Source organism: Periplaneta americana, chromosome 4 (genome assembly GCF_040183065.1).
Source record: "Periplaneta americana isolate PAMFEO1 chromosome 4, P.americana_PAMFEO1_priV1, whole genome shotgun sequence".
NCBI lineage: Eukaryota > Metazoa > Arthropoda > Insecta > Blattodea > Blattidae > Periplaneta > Periplaneta americana.
The window spans coordinates 25125811-25142968 of NC_091120.1; positions in this window are offsets into that span (position 1 = coordinate 25125811).

A 17158-nucleotide genomic window follows, 5' to 3' on the forward strand; every position below is an offset into this window, starting at 1 on the left:
AAAACAATATAAGCAATAAAAACTATCACATATTAAGAATGTATCACTCAATTTTTGTAAATTTATCTGGAGACGTTGTTGAGATATATCATTTTAATTGAAGCGGCGTGCTTACAAAAATATGATTTTTCTTCATGTTTGAAACGCCACTGAAAGAAAACGAAAAGCACAGGACATATGAAACTCGGCAGTTTTAGTTAGCTCGGCAGGTAAATCAAACCCTCAAATTTTGAAAGAAATCTGAGTTGGTCGGGTTGAGCTCCTTGTTGATTTGATATGGAATGACCCTATACCGAGAGCTTTCACTACGTCACGAGGTGGGGGAAGGGGTCTTACCTACAAGGTACAGTCATTGTAGGCACAGAGCTCTCGGATGTTGTATGTGCTGTCTTAGATAGTTTTCAATACCTGTGCATTTCTTGGCGTATTTGAACTTCCTGTCTTCTTCATATTCTTCTTTATTGGCCCTTCTACACTATTTCCTGTATTTACTTTTTTCCTATCGCAGTCCTTCTAATTAGTTCTACTTGTGTTTACCGTCAGTGCAAAGCATTTATTTGCCTTTACATTACAACTTAGTTTACGATATGTGGAAAAAAGAAGCCTCGGCATATACAATTGCAGCTAATTTGTTCAGAAATTCGGATCGCAGCACTTTTCCACGGATGGTGAAAAACTTATATGCATGGTGTGTAAAGTCGATCTACTGGGGAACAAGAGATACCATGTACAAAAACACTACAACTCTAAAAGACACAAGGGATGTTTTAAGTTGTTGAATTTGAAGAAAGTCGAAGCTATTCCCACGAGTTCAAATATGGAATGTGATTTTTACGAAGACTTGGACCACATGTTCGTTAGGGCAAATATTCCATTTAAAAAACTGAAACACCCATGTGTCAGATCATTTTTGCAAAAATATACAAGTAGAACACTATCAGGACAATCTACTCTGCGTACGGGTTATTTAGCAAAACGTTATGAAGATGTCTTACGCGAAATTAGAGAAACCTTAAAAGGAGAAAAATTGTGGGTATCTATAGACGAAACGACAAATATTGCAAACAGATCCGTTGCTAAAGTTATTGTTGGGGCACTTCAAACTGAAGATGTGGGCAAAATGTTTCTATTGACTTCCGAAGAGCTAGAGAAAGTAAATCATGTTACCAATGCAGCTCTGTTTGAAAAATCAATGCGATTATTGTGGTCTGACGAAATGAAAGTAGAAAAGCTCTGTTTGAAAAATCGATGCGATTATTGTAGTCTGATGACTTGAAAGCAGAAAAGCTTAATGAAGTATATTGTCGTGCACTGTAACAAATGCAGTCATGAAGAAGAGCAAAATAGTACAAAGTAAAATACTGTGTTTTCTATGTTGTTGTATTTATATACAATATATTGTTCTTATGTAGCTACATTAATATCATATAACACAGAACTATGTAGGCCCTATGTTGTAATTAAATGTTAAATATAAACAATAGGTTATTTAATATTATAAAGTGAAATTACTGAACAGTAAAGATAATTTGCTGCAGGAACTGTCCTCTAAACGACATTTCATACAAGTTGAGAGGATGCGAAGGCATTTCTTTCCCCTTCTACTTGCCCTGAGTCCGTCAGTATAACAGACCGGTAGCTGTTACCTCTTATACCTGCACCCCCCAAGTTGTACAGACAAGAAAATAAAATATTAAATAAAGTACATAAATGGATATAAAATACAGTGACTCAGATGTTTGACAATTACATGTTTCAGTATATTTTAGTGTCGTTTTTACAAAATTTTCAACTAATAATTAATTAAATAAAGGGATGTTAGTTTGTATTATGAAGTCAGGGGGAGCGACACAGTGCAGATTGTTCCGTCGTTTATGCTGTAGAGTAGCAACTAGCGGTGAAGAAAACATTTATCATCTGCTGTCGGTAGCTTTTTAATGTGCCAGTTGATATAAACAACAATAAAATGAAATATAAACGCTTAGTATAGACTTTCGAAATATAGATTACCGGTAAATAAGAATTTTCACTATGTTCAAAGTCAATTAGTCGAACGTTAGTAAGACAGACAGTAGCATCTTCCCCTTCACGGATGGTAAAGAGTGTGAGTAGAGGGGAAAGCCTATCAACCAAACTGAAATGGGGTTTAGTCGTTGTTATTGTAGCGACACGATGACATTCACCCCCTCCCTTCCTTGCTCCCTAATACATTACGATGTAGTGCATGTAGCAGTTAACTCAACGGTTTACGTACACCAAATGCTCTCTCTGCTTATCAGTTTGTGTCGGTACAGCAACATGAAGCACAAACTGGACGAGAAGGCTGTGAACAGTTTCAAGGAATACCTCCGCATACCAAGTGTGCACCCCGACGTGAACTATGGTAAGTGAATCTGTTTAGATTTATTTTATTACTCAAGTTCTCTTATAGTTGATGTAGCTGTAACTTTATTGGAACGAAATCAGAAGTACTGATGTCTAGACTTCGGATTTTAGGTAAAAACCTATTTTAATCCTTAAAAGATAAGTTCATAAAAACTTGCAAGTACACGTTTCATATAAAATTGGCATTTTAATAGCATCTAAAAATGCCTATTTTGACGACAAAGCCTATTTTGACATAATAGGTATGTTTTATCTCTAATCGGTCAAAACACGCATTCTTATTTCGAAAATTTGTATTTTAAATTCCAAATGTGTTCCTGGTTCTGTTGGAAATAAAGAGCGGAATAAACTGAAGCAAGTTCTGCAGAGAAATGTAGGACTGAAGAACCTGTGGACTGCTTCAGATATCCTAGCAGGGAAGAACAAGGATTTACAATGTAACATTCCTGTCCAGCTAGTGTCAAAATTGAAATACGCTCCTGTTACTTCAGTGGATGTGGAGCGTTCAATTTCGGCATAGAAATTTGTGTTGAGTGACAGACGGCATTGCTTTTTAGTTGAAAATTTAGAAAAAAGTATTAGTAATTTATTGAGAAGCTAATTATGGACATTAACGGACAAGGCTTGGTAAAATTGATTATATTTGACTTGTTTGTGTACTGAATTTATGTCTAAAACTTATTTTTCACATTTAATTGTTTAGTTTATGTACTTTTAATAGTGGTGGCAACGGTGTATAATCATTTAAAATTATTAAATTCTAGAAGTGAATTCCTGATGATTGAGAACGTATTTTTAAAGAAAACATTATTTTTGTTACAGCCTATTTTCAATTTCGTAGAGACTATTTCCTACACTTTTAAGTCTATTTTAGGCAACTAAAATTACATTTTAACGACCTAAAAATCCGTACCCTACTGATGTCCATGAAGCTGGTCCCATTTTCAGTTGTGGATAATGAAGTATACCCGGTATTACTAATATACTGTGCGTAATAGAATGACATTGTAGATTTGCAAGAAGATGCTTTGTCTTTATATGTAGCTATGTTTTGTCAGCAGTCCGAAGACTGGTTCGAACTTTATAAATGACACCAATAAGGCATCACTCATGAGACAAGCCAGAAGATAATGGGGTAGGGTGATCAGTTCCTTTCTCCCTTGTTTCTATAATATACCTTGCTATATTAGGTTATATTTAGATGAATAGAAATGATTAGCCTAAAAATGTCCCGTTAAGGGCAAAGGCCTCCTCCTATAGAGGGAGAGCTCTATTTGTCTCACGCGGTGAGCTACTCCGCGTAAGAGATGTTTATAACCTTGGAATTGTTCACTTGGTTCACATTCTGCACTGTTTGGTATTGTTCGCTTGTTTCTGCCGCACTGGTTTTAGTTGCTGTTCACTTGTCTTCTTAGGTTTTTCCAGTCTTCCTTATGTCTTGCTCTGCTTGACCAATGGCTTCCTACTCGTTCACTGAAGAGGTCGGCCCATCTTCTTCTTGGTCTTCCGCGTGATCTCTTGCCAATGCGGGGATCCCATAGTGTGACTTTCTGCGTCCATCTTCCGTCTCTAAGTCGTGCAACATGGCTCCCCACTTCCATTTGGTGTTGGTGGCTTGCAGTGCTGGATCTTTAATTGCTGACATCTTTGAATAGCCTACATCTAAAATTAAGTGCAGAATTTTTTTTTCCAAAATGCATTTATTTATACAGGGACATCACTTTATTTTTACCAACATTTTTAACATTAACCTGGCTATACTCGGAAACACTGTTGCCCCCTTCCATTATAGGAGTTTCATGTTACTAGTGCAATATGTAAACAAATCATTTTACAAGGTATAGGAGGAGAGAAAAGTAGTATATCCATTTATGTTGTAGGGAAATACGATATTACGATTTTCAGTTTGATCATCACTTTTACGGAATTTATCGAAATACAGTAGAGTAGTAACATTTTTTTATTAACTCAACTTTTCAGGCGGTTATGTTCGTTATGTAATGTCTACTTTATTTAGCATATTAATTATTGATGTTAACATACAATATAGAGAGTGCATTTAAATTGAGGGGGTCATAAGTAAAGGGCTGTAAGTGCACTTAAGTTACTTTGAGAAAATGGGGTTTAAATATTTAAGCTTTCGTAAAATCAGTGAAATTTTTATTTAAATTTTAATGTGTGATGCGATTAAAATATCCCTTTGCCACTAAAATTTTAGATACTTTAGCTTACACTGGATGCACTTAACTCATGTTATTACAAATGTCACTAGCATTCCTTTGCTTCTAGCCACCTCAATTCAAAAAAAAGCCAATCTGAATTTTTAAACAAGTTGCTGAAAATTGTTGCCGTTCATTACAATGCAGGCTTCAATTCAGTACGCATATTATTAAAAACATTTTGAAGCATATTCTCTGAAATTGAATTGATCGTTTCTTGAATATAATTTTTAGTACGATATTATTAATATAAGTTCTTTCTTCTATAGAAAACGCAATCATATTTATGAAACACACTATACACTGCAGTGTTTACTTCACTGCTTGAAGACTTCGAATGCAACAGCGGCCGTAAGTTTGTGTGTCTGACGGAAGCAAGGACATTAGTGAAGGGGTGAGAGTGAAGTACATTCAGAAATGCAGGTACAATAAAAATGCAAGTAAAAATAAAATGATGTCCCTGTAGTTTTGGTTAAGTTTATAATATTTAATAAGTCTTTTACATTTTACTATGAAAGAGTAATGGAACGGAGAAAAATTCTCTCCGGCGCCGGGATTTGAACCCGGGTTTTCAGCTCTACGTGCTGACGCTTTATCCACTAAGCCACACCGGATTCCACCCCGGCGTCGGAAGAATCGCCTCAGTTTTAAGTTCCAACTCTTGGGTTCCCTCTAGTGGCCGTCCTCTGCACTACGTCATAGATATCTATGAACCTAGGACTGAAGTCCACACGTGTGCTGAGGTGCACTCGTAATGAGTGACTAGTTGGCCGGGATCAGACGGAATAAGCGCCGTCTTAAATCACGAAGTGATTTACGCATATCATATATATTATTTTAATGTACCGAAGTACATATGATATTTCCATGCAGATATTCTGCGTTATCATACTATGAAACAGTAATGGAACGGAGAAAAATTCTCTCCGGCGCCAGAGAATTTTTCTCCGTTCCATTACTCTTTCATAGTATGATGACGCAGAATATCTGCATGGAAATATCATATGTACTTCCGTACATTATAATAATATATATTTTACATTTTAGTTTTTTTTTTAAATCTACTATACGTTTGTAAATAATATAATCACTGGCGTTGCCTGGAGGGGTTCACCGGGCTGTTGCCCCCCCCCCACATCTCCATTTTCAAGAAATATTTAACAGTTATGTTAGTTTAACGCAGGGGTCATCAGCACAGAGCACGCTTGGGCTAGCATCACAGCCTACTATATACAGTCACGAAGCTCGAGTTTTGAGGGTGCTAGAAACAATAGACTGTAACGGTACTATTTTGCATTGCCTGTAATGAGGCGATATTAGCGATCCTAGTGGTGAGCAACTATCTAATGTCTGCATATTTACTACGTATTGAGCTTCGTGACTGTATATACTAGACTGTGCTAGCATCTTTTACCCGCGGAAAACTCAGTGCACCATGGTGCACTCCGTAGCTGCTAGCGGGTATGCTCTTTATCTCTTCCTGCTGCACGACGGTGCACACGGGACGGCACCGCGTACCCGTTGCACATTTCAGCGAGTGCTGACGACCACTGGTTTTAACGTGTCGAGAAACAATCTGTTCATTCAGTCCACAACGACGAAAATGAATTTTTATTTTATAACAACTCTGAGAAGTCTAAATTCACTTTAAATTTCATACTATTAAACAATAATATTATTATCTATTACATATAGGCCTACGCTATAGGCAAATTTACCAGCTGATGTTTCTGTCTTAAATTCCTGGCTACTTCACTGAATATAGCCAATAAGGTAATATATACGATCGTACGTTAGACTACTACAGGAAAATGTAGGGTCGTGAGTTCGTCTACAGTGACATAAATAATTTGTGTTAATTTTGCATTAGGCCTAATATTTTCATCTTACATCCAACACAATGTCTCTACTAATGATGTTATTACTGCTGCTGCTACTGTTGCTACTGCTGCTACTGCTGCAGCTGCTGTTGCTACTGTTAGTGCTGCCGCTGTCGCCACCGTCGCCACCACCACCGCCACCACCCCCACCAGCACTGCCCCCACCGCCGCCGCCGTTCCCACCGCTACCGCCATCACCACCATCACAACCAGACACATCTCAAAACAAACCAGAAGAAAAATCTCTTGAAATGTCGCACAGACCAGAACCCTTCAGTACTGATCACCTTCATATAATTTCGTGGTCTAGTGGTTATCACGTTGGTCGTTTAATCCAAAATTCGTTAGTTCAAGTCCGCCTACTGATGGATTTTAACATGATATAATCCGTAAGGTCGTTTTCTTTGCCAACATTTTATGCCTATAGAATTATTGTTCCGAACTTGTTCTGGATGGTATGGAATATGCCCCTGTATGTAACATCAAATGAAGAATCGTGTACTTTCATACGACAAAGTTCAGTGTATCCCTATGCGATCGGTAACGATTCATGTCCTACAAGCGTAGTAGAAGCACTATAGTTTGGTTACTGCGGTAACAATATTATTGTTGATATATTTGTTAGTACCTTTGTTAAGAAATCAGTTTTATTGATGAAATCAACATAAAACAAGATATTCTTAGCAGAATATTACATTTTTATGTCCATGGATGGGCAACTCGTGCTCACAAAGTGCTAAAAAACCTTGAAAGAGAGAAAGACAGACGGAGCCAGCCGCAGCAGTTAAAAGTTATTTGTAGTTTCGCTGCAAAAGCAGTTCACTGCCGCGGTGCGCTCTGGCGGCTCATGCAAGTAGTCGTGATATCTACTCCATGATTTGAATTTCGGAATCACGTTAGTACAATACTTACTTACTTACTGGCTTTTAAGGAACCCGGAGGTTCATTGCGGCCCTCACATAAGCCCGCCATCGGTCCCTATCCTGAGCAAGATTAATCCAGTCTCTATCATCATACCCCACCTCCCTCAAATCCATTTTAATATTATCCTCCCATCTACGTCTCGGCCTCCCTAAAGGTCTTTTCCCTCCGGTCTCCCAACTAACACTCTATATGCATTTCTGGATTCGCCCATATGTGCTACATGCCCTGACCATCTCAAACGTCTGGATTTAATGTTCCTAATTATGTCAGGTGAAGAATACAATGCGTGCAGTTCTGTGTTGTGTAACTTTCTCCATTCTCCTGTAACTTCATCCCTCTTAGCCCCAAATATTTTCCTAAGCACCTTATTCTCAAACATCCTTAACCTATGTTCCTCTCTCAAAGTGAAAGTCCAAGTTTCACAACCATACAGAACAACCGGTAATATAACTGTTTTATAAATTCTAACTTTCAGATTTTTTGACAGCAGACTGGATGATAAAAGTTTCTCAACCGAATAATAACAGACATTTCCCATATTTATTCTGTGTTTAATTTCTTCCCTAGCATCATTTATATTTGTTACTGTTGCTCCCAGATATCTGAATTTCTCCACCTCTTCAAAAGATAAATTTCCAATTTTTATATTTCCATTTCGTACAATATTCTCGTCACGAGACATAATTATATACTTTGTCTTTTCGGGATTTACTTCCAAACCTATCTCTTTACTTGCTTCCAGTAAAATTTCCGTGTTTTCCCTAATCGTTTGTGAATTTTCTCCTAACATATTCACGTCATCCGCATAGACATGCAGCTGATGTAACCCGTTCAATTCCAAACCCTCTGTGTTATAGGTTAGTACAATAATTATAGTAATTTTAGACAGACTGTACCTAAATCACACATAACAAAATTATATTATTTTCTAGCTTTTCTTTGGAAACACACTCTGAATATACCTTTTCAAGAGATAACATAGCTGCAACACTTATTTATTATTATATGTCTTATTTGAAACATAGAACGCGAGAATTTTACAAGTCTTTATACCTTAAAGAGTATTCCTCTGTTCTCAAAAATGTAATAGTCTATATTCGCAAAAAACACAAATACAAGGAAGTATTTTTCACATGTCACGGCAGATGAAATAAACTTACTTCAGAGCTCTTTCTGTACATTGAGAGAGTTTACACTTCTTTCTTGTATTAAACTCTGACTCAAGTACATACAGTATACAGAGTGTTTAAAAAATACGGGGCATAATAAAATTTCAGGTATGTATTTCCCACATGTAGACAATCAAAATAGTTCATTACAACATGTGTCCGGAAATGCTTTATTTCCTAGTTATGGCCTTCACAACATTGAAATTCACCGGAACCATACCTTATGTTTTAGAAGACACTCCACTGATCAATCGTCAACACATTCACTTCTTGCGTGATGACGCTCCTGCACACTTCAGTCGTACGGCTCGCCGGTACTTGGATCGAAGGTTTCCTGATCGATGGATAGGTAGAGGTAGCCCAATTGCTTGCCCTCCACGCTCACCTGATCTGAACCCTCTCGATTTCTACTTGTAGGTCCATTTAAAATCATTGGTTTATTCGTCTCCGGTGCCTGATTCGGAATCCCTTCGGAATCGAATTGTGGCATGTTCTGAGGACATACGCAATACTTCTGGAGTTTGGGATCGTGTTCGCAGGTCAATGAGACATCGATGTAAGGTCTGTATTCAAGCAGGAGGTGGACATTTTGAACATTTTCTGTAATGACAACGACCTGCGGAAAGAAAAACGTTCCGGTGAATTTCAATGTTGTGAAGGCCATAACTCGGAAATGAAGCATTTCCGGACACATGTTGTAATGAACTATTTTGATTGTCTACATGTGGGAAATACATACCTGAAATTATGCCCCGTATCTTTGAAACACCCTGTATATGGAAGCAAAGAGTATATTTGGAAATTCTGACTTAGGCAGCATTACGAACAGTTCGATTCCTGATTTCGCTGGAATCTGAGTGGCGAGCTGTTCTGCAGATTTGTCTATTCAAGCTATAAACTTTCAGGATCTTCAAAGAAAATGAAGTTGTCCATGTTCTACATAATACTGCCACATTTCAAATTTATCCATAAATGCTCTTAGCTAGTCGATCATATGTCGTGCAATTCTGTTACTCGCACGCACAACGTGCTAACGATATTTGATATCAGTCTCACCTTGTTGATATGACATTTTTACCTTTAGCTATTCTAAACCAGGTCTAGACAGTATTTGTTTAATAAAACCTTCACTGTGTTTATTTGGAACATAAAATGTCATGCGTAAGAAAGTTAATAGAACATAATACAGGGACATCACTTTATTTTTACCAACATTTTTAACATTAACCTGGCTATACTCGGAAACACTGTTACCCCCTTCCATTACAGGAGTTTGGTGTTACTAGTGTAATATATAAACAAATCATTTTACTAGCTATAGGAGGAGAGTAAAGTAGTGTATCCACTTATGTTACAAGGAAATGCGATATTACGGTTTTCAGTTTGTTTATTACTTTTACGTATTTTATCAAAATACAGTAGAGTAGTAACAGTTTTTTTTCACAAACTCAACTCTTCAGGCGGTTGTATTCATTATATAATGGATACTTTATTCAGAATATTACCGTACTTTCGACAACTCTAATTTCACTTCCGCTCAGTCCACACAGATAAAGTTATTCAGTCATGCTACACAACGTACCTGTGCGAAATAAGCAGGGCCAGGTGTTTATGGAGATCGCGAAAATCACGACATAACAGATATACAATAGATTTTTACTAATCTTTACGAATTAAGTGATTCTGATTAATAATATGCGGATAAAATAATCACGACAAATCGCGAAATAGAGTTCTAATAGCGAAATATGAACACATTGGCGAATTATTATTATTGTGTCGTTTTATAGCGAATTTCATATTCTGAGTTCTTTTTGTGGACTATTTTTTTCTTTTGAATTTGTTATAATACCGAAGTAAACTACATTGCATGGTATTCCAGGTGTTCTGATTACATTAGTGAACAAAAAAGACGGAGAATTCAACATTTCACTAATAATTTGAAAGTGTTAATTTGAGGGCTGCAAGTTTTTTTTTCGTGTTTAATGCATGTGTGTTAAATACAGTCTCAATCCAACAAATATTGTCTATTGGCCATACCGCACTTTTACCAGAATCCAAACGAACCTTTAATATTAATTATTTGGAAAGTAATATTCATACTGAGTTAATACTCCAATTTCAAAATAATTGTATTTTTCAAAATTTCCATTAATACCCGCCAAGAGTACAAATCAATCTCCAACAATCTCCGCCGACACCAGTATTAAAAAACACAAATGATAAAGTTTTCATTTTGGAGATGCCGATAAGCTTAATATTTTACAATGTCAATTTTTTATTTTCCACCTTTGCTTATCTTAATGTTTTTGGATTTATATTAACGTTTTCGATACTCAGTGTGTATCATCTTCAGATATGTATATCAATATGTGTTGTGAAGACCTAGCCTCTTATTGTGTAGTGGGTTATTCACGTGCGTGTGACCTATCATGATTTCTTAATTTAGCTAAAGTTACTATAAATGTACTTGATGCAGTGTGTGGTTGCTTGTTAAAATTCTTTCTTTTGAAAGCACACGTAGGTAAATGGGAAATTATGTTAAAACCAATATTATGACACATAAATATAAACAAGTAAAATATACACTATAAAAATATACACTATAAAAACACTGTAAAACATTGTAAACACTATAACACTTTTATCATATTTATGATTGGCTGTGTTAGCCTGTTATGTCGTAAAATTGGCTAACACAGCCAATCATAAATATGATAAAAGTGTTATAGTGTTTACAATGTTTTACAGTGTTTTTATAGTGTATATTTTTATAGTGTATATTTTACTTGTTTATATTTATGTGTCATAATATTGGTTTTAACATAATTTCCCATTTACCTACGTGTGCTTTCAAAAGAAAGAATTTTAACAAGCAACCACACACTGCATCAAGTACATTTATAGTAACTTTAGCTAAATTAAGAACTCATGATAGGTCACACGCACGTGAATAACCCACTACACAATAAGAGGCTAGGTCTTCACAACACATATTGATATACATATCTGAAGATGATTCACACTAAGTATCGAAAACGTTAATATAAATCCAAAAACATTAAGATAAGCAAAGGTGGAAAATAAAAAATTGACATTGTAAAACAAATGATAAAGTTAATCTCCATAATTACCTGCCCCTGGAAATAAGCTTTAATAATATAGGCTCTTTCTTCTATAGAAAACGCAACCATATTTCTGAAACACACTATACTCTGGACTGTTTACTTCACTGCTAGCAGACTTCGAACAGCGGCCGTAAGTTTGTGTGGCTGACGGGAGCAGGAACATTAGTGAAAGGGGTGGGAGTCAAGTACATTCAGAAACGCAGGTACAATAAAAATGCAAGTAAAATTAAAGGATGTCCCTGTACAAGCTTTACCTCCTTTCTTAATAAAAAAAACTCTCTCGACTCATCACTAAAGGGAAATTATCTGGGGATTATATTGTTTTTCACTTAAAACGAGCCGCCACTTACTGCAGACGCGAGCAAACTTGTTTACAGGCACTACAATACAGAGTCCGTTCTACCTGCACTGAGGTTGTGTTCACACTTCGAGAGCACGAGTTGCCCACCCATGTTTATGTCTCTGACCTGTCCATGTTCTCTGAATTTCGCTCTATTTTACTCACAGTTGGATGAGAAATAGATGCCTAATTTGAATGAGTTTCGTTAAAGTGTAGCATACCCCTTGTTGTGTACGTCTTCTGTCAACAAATCCTGTTACCTTCAGAATCTCAACTCTTTTATTTCCTGTCCAGAAGAACTTGTTTTATGTTGAACTAAATAGCTTTCGTAACACAGAGACTAACAAACTATACAGGGTGTAAGGGGTATAAGTGCTGTCCTTTTCACAGTCGTCGGGGACGGTCTACAGCAGCGGTCGTCAGCACAGTGCACCCTCGGGCTAGCGTTTCTTACCCGCGGATAAGAGACTGCTCTATGGTGCACCCGTAGCTGCTGGCGAGTATGATCTCTACCGCTCTGCCTGCTGCACGACGAGACATATGATGTTGCACCGAATACCCTTTACCCATTTCAGGGAGTGCTGAGGACCACTGGCCTACAGGATCAAAGACATAGTGTCAAAACTTGATATTTCTTTCCTCATTTTATTTGCTTTATACTGCTTGTATCGTTAGTAAAATTACGAAAACAATTACATCAGCAGGTATGTCTAGCAAAGAGTTAATATTAGTTTAAATAAATATCTGACCGAGCGGCGTGGTAGAAGGCTGGCCTTTCATTCGGGAGGTCCGGGGTTCGATCCCAGGGGCCGGCAATCCTAACTGAGGTTTTTCATGGTTTCCTCAGTTATTTCCAGGCAAATGCTGGGATTGTACCTCTTGAAAGTCCGACCAGCGAATAGGGATTATAAAGAATGGACACTTCGCGTCGGTACCTTTGATGTAGCTGGACTGATTTCAATGACCTTCAAGCCAGCTAAAGCGTGAGATTCTTCTTTCTCCCTAGAGTTGGCGCTGACATCACACCAGCTAGCAGTCGACACAGTGGAAATATAACACATATAATTAATACATCTAGGTACATTATGTACTCAAATAAAATAAATTGGATCCATAAAATAATAAATCCGTCATTAACTGTAATGTCTAGACTCTAGAGGTCCTTTATAATGAGAGTTGAGACGTTGACCCCAACAACAATTAAAATATGTAATGATTTGATAGCGCTGAAAATGGAAAAACAAAACTCTTACGAGAAGTAAAACCATATACCTATATTATATTATATACAAATATTAAACGAATTCGATACTTTTTATAATGTATTATATTATTTTATAATATAATTTATTATATCTGAAATATAAAATATTATTATTACAACTAGTTTGTCACTGAGAAATAAGGAAAAGCTGTTAACTTGAATTTATTTGAAGCAAAGCGTTACTGGATTATGCAATAAGTTAGGCGATGTTTGGATCCTGTGTCTCAACTCTATTCTCAATTATTATTTAGCGTATGCTCGATTACACTAACCTCTAGCGCTTGAAAATGGAACTAAACGCTGGCGCACAGAGAAACAAAACACAGGAAAATTCGCTCAGTGTCCATTCTTTATAATCCCTATTCGCTGGTCCGGCCATGGACGGCGATCCTTCCCTTAATCCTTTCATATGTGTGAGTGAATGCTGTGTACTGTCTTAAATGTTTGTGTTGTATCGGAGGTGGCCCTGGCATAGAGCTGATCCCTCATCCGGGGAGGCCTCCATGTCCTTGTGTATTCAAAAAAGTATGTATGTGATCCATAGATTAATTCCTCTCCCGACAGGTCGCGGCCCTGTAAGGCCCGGGTGGCGTGGGTCGTGTAAATGCACCTAGAAGGGAGAGGATAAACTAAGAGAGAGAGAGAGAGAGAGAGAGAGAGAGAGAGAGAGAAATATCTGTGTGTTGTATAAGTTTTCGTGAAATTAAATAAAAATGCATATGCTTAAATTTGTTAATATTCTGGCGTGAGAGACGTAGCAACTTTCAGCTGGCAGAACTCTGCACAGACGTAAGTACGAGTCAGCTGAGTTCAAGCTCCCTATCCATAGCTCTACTACCGAGCTGATGACAGTTCAGTACAGGGTATTCCATAAATATCTTACAATGTAATTTACAGTTTAGGAATGTCATATGTTATTAATTTATGGACAAAGTCGTCGTAATTCAAATGAAAAAAGAAGGATGTATCGTCAACGTTTTCCTCAAAGAAGGTTACCTAATGGCGAACTTTTGTAGCTGTTTCTCAACGATTATTAGAAACTAGGAGTCTCTTACCTCGTTTCGAAAATCACACAAACAGACATTTCTTTAAAAATGGTACTGCTTTATGGAAGCAGGAGAGTTTAAAATGTTGCATTTAAAAAAAAAAAAGTTCGTGTGATTTTGTGCAGTAAATCATTATTGTTTATTTTTTAGACGTACAATAAAAATGGACCAATATTGTTAAATAAAATGGAAATTTACCATAATGTTCTATTAATGAGATTGAAAGTTTGTATTTGCTGTTCGTTTCATGTAAACAACAGTTGTTCTGGTCCTCCACTACATTACAACAGAGCATCTGTTTTGTACCGATATGTCTGTACCCGCTTGAGCTGTACTGTGTACTTGTAACCCCCTCCTCCCCATCCAGCAACGTTGCCAAACGTCTAATATTGTAAACTTTAATAATTAGTTGAATATTTCAATTAGAAAAAATTGTGAGGACATTTTTTCTTTCTTATGACATGAACAATCGTCAGTTAAAATAATGGTACTTATACCCCTTACACTCTATATAAGCAATAACCTACTTACTTACCTACTGGCTTTTAAGGAACCCGGAGGTTCATTGCCGCCCTCACATAAGCCCGCCATTGGTCCCTATCCTGAGCTAGATTAATCCAGTCTCTATCATCATATCCCACCTCCCTCAAATCCATTTTAATATTATCTTCCCATCTACGTCTCGGCCTCCCTAAAGGTCTTTTTCCCTCCGGCCTCCCAACTAACACTCTATATGCATTTCTGAATTCGCCCATACGTAGTACATGCCCTGCCCATCTCAAACGTCTGGATTTTATGTTCCTAATTATGTCAGGTGAAGAATACAATGCGTGCAGTTCTGCGTTGTGTAACTTTCTCCATTCTCCTGTAACTTCATCCCGCTTAGCCCCAAATATTTTCCCTTAGCACTTTATTCTCAAACACCCTTAATCTCTGTTCCTCTCTCAAAGTGAGAGTCCAAGTTTCACAACCATACAGAACAACCGGTAATATAACTGTTTTATAAATTATAACTTTCAGATTTTTGGACCAAAATCATATTGCTTCTGTATAAAAAAATAATATATATATTTTTTTTAATAATGGCGGTACTTAACTTACGTCATTCACCCATATGAAGCCAGTTGTGTAGACCAATTTACTGACAGAGTCGTTGCCCATAGGAGGCTGGTCCACACTACACTCTCGATGAGATGATGATGGAGATTTGTTAGGATCCACAGGGAAACCGGAGTTCCCGGAGAAAACCCCCTGTATTACCTGGACCACGGGCTTTCTCAACACAAGTTATAAATCGGAAGTACGCCAGGGATCGAACCCGGGGACACAGGATTATAAGTTCAGTGCTCTAGCCACTAGTGACTAGACCAATAAAATATTACATAAATAAAAAAAATGATCTTTTAGGTACCGGTAATATTAAATATATACAGGGTGATTCAAGAGGATTTATCGGCACTTACGGAGCTTATTTCCGAAGACGTTCCGAGCAAAAAATGTCATATAAACATTTTTCCTAATCTCAGTGTTTTCAGAGTTACACTAATTTGAAGTTGTTTGTAAAACATCATTATTCTTGAGTTTTAAGTGTAAAAGAATATCACAGATAAAGAATGAACTATTCAGGAGTATCATTTCTTTAATTAGCTAGTATTCTGAAGCTAAAAATGTGCTGTGAATTCATTGTTGCTTCGTATAGATTTTTTTTTTCGATTTTTAAGTATAAAATTACATTTTTCTTACGCATTTATCACAACAATTGTTACAAATCACGCCACTCTCGTAAATTCTTCAAGACTGTACATTAGGATGCATAATTAAACTGTAAAGAATCAAGTTCCTAAAGTCGTATGATTTGTGACAATTTTTGTGATAAATGCGTAAGAATAATGTAATTTTTAGTAATCTGTATAAAGCAATTAAGAACACATTTTTTAGCTTCGAAATACTAGCCAGTTAAAGAAATGATACTTCTAAATAGTTCATTCTCTATTTGTAAAATTCTTAAAAGTAAAGAAAAAAGGTATTTTACTAACAACTTCAAATTAGTGTAACTCTGAAAATATTGAGATTAGGACAAATGTTTATATGATTTTTTTTTGCTCAGAATGTCTTCGGAAAGGAGCTCTATAAGTGTCGGTAAATCCTTGTGAATCACCCTGTGTAGAGTATCATTTAAAACAGTTCCCGATGACGTCATAACTTGCAGAATAATAGTCGCAAAATATTTTGTTTAAATAAAAATAAAATTCCTTTTTAATCAGTTGCAATTATGCGTTACTTTTGAAACACCTTGTAGGTCTGTACCCTCCTGTACACCGCATTGGGTTGTAAATCGGTATGAAAGGTCGAGGTGAAACTTGACAAAGAGCGTATTCCGAATCTCACCGGTGAGCAATCCGATGGCATCACGGTGTTCCGAATTCCACCGATGACGTCATTGATGCTCCACCGGTGTCGCACCGGTGCCATCAACTTGCAGAGCTGGTGGCAGTCTCCATCAGCCGCCATCAATGATCTGATTGGTTCTTGTTTAGGGCGGGAATTAGCAGACGAATAACATCTTGCACTGTTGTGTCATGGCGGTGTGTTCTGCTTTAGTTCTGCTGTATTGTTTGTAATGAGCACAAAGTAAAAACAATATGTTAATGGCTTATGAGCGAACATGTCAACAGACCAGTTATTACTATTGGTTCAAGAAATAAGTTGTTTATGCTATCTTTTCTTTGAACGAGATGGGAGTACGAAAATTTCGCAAAATTTTGCTAGCGTAGCACAGAAAAAACTTGTACAGTCGCCATGA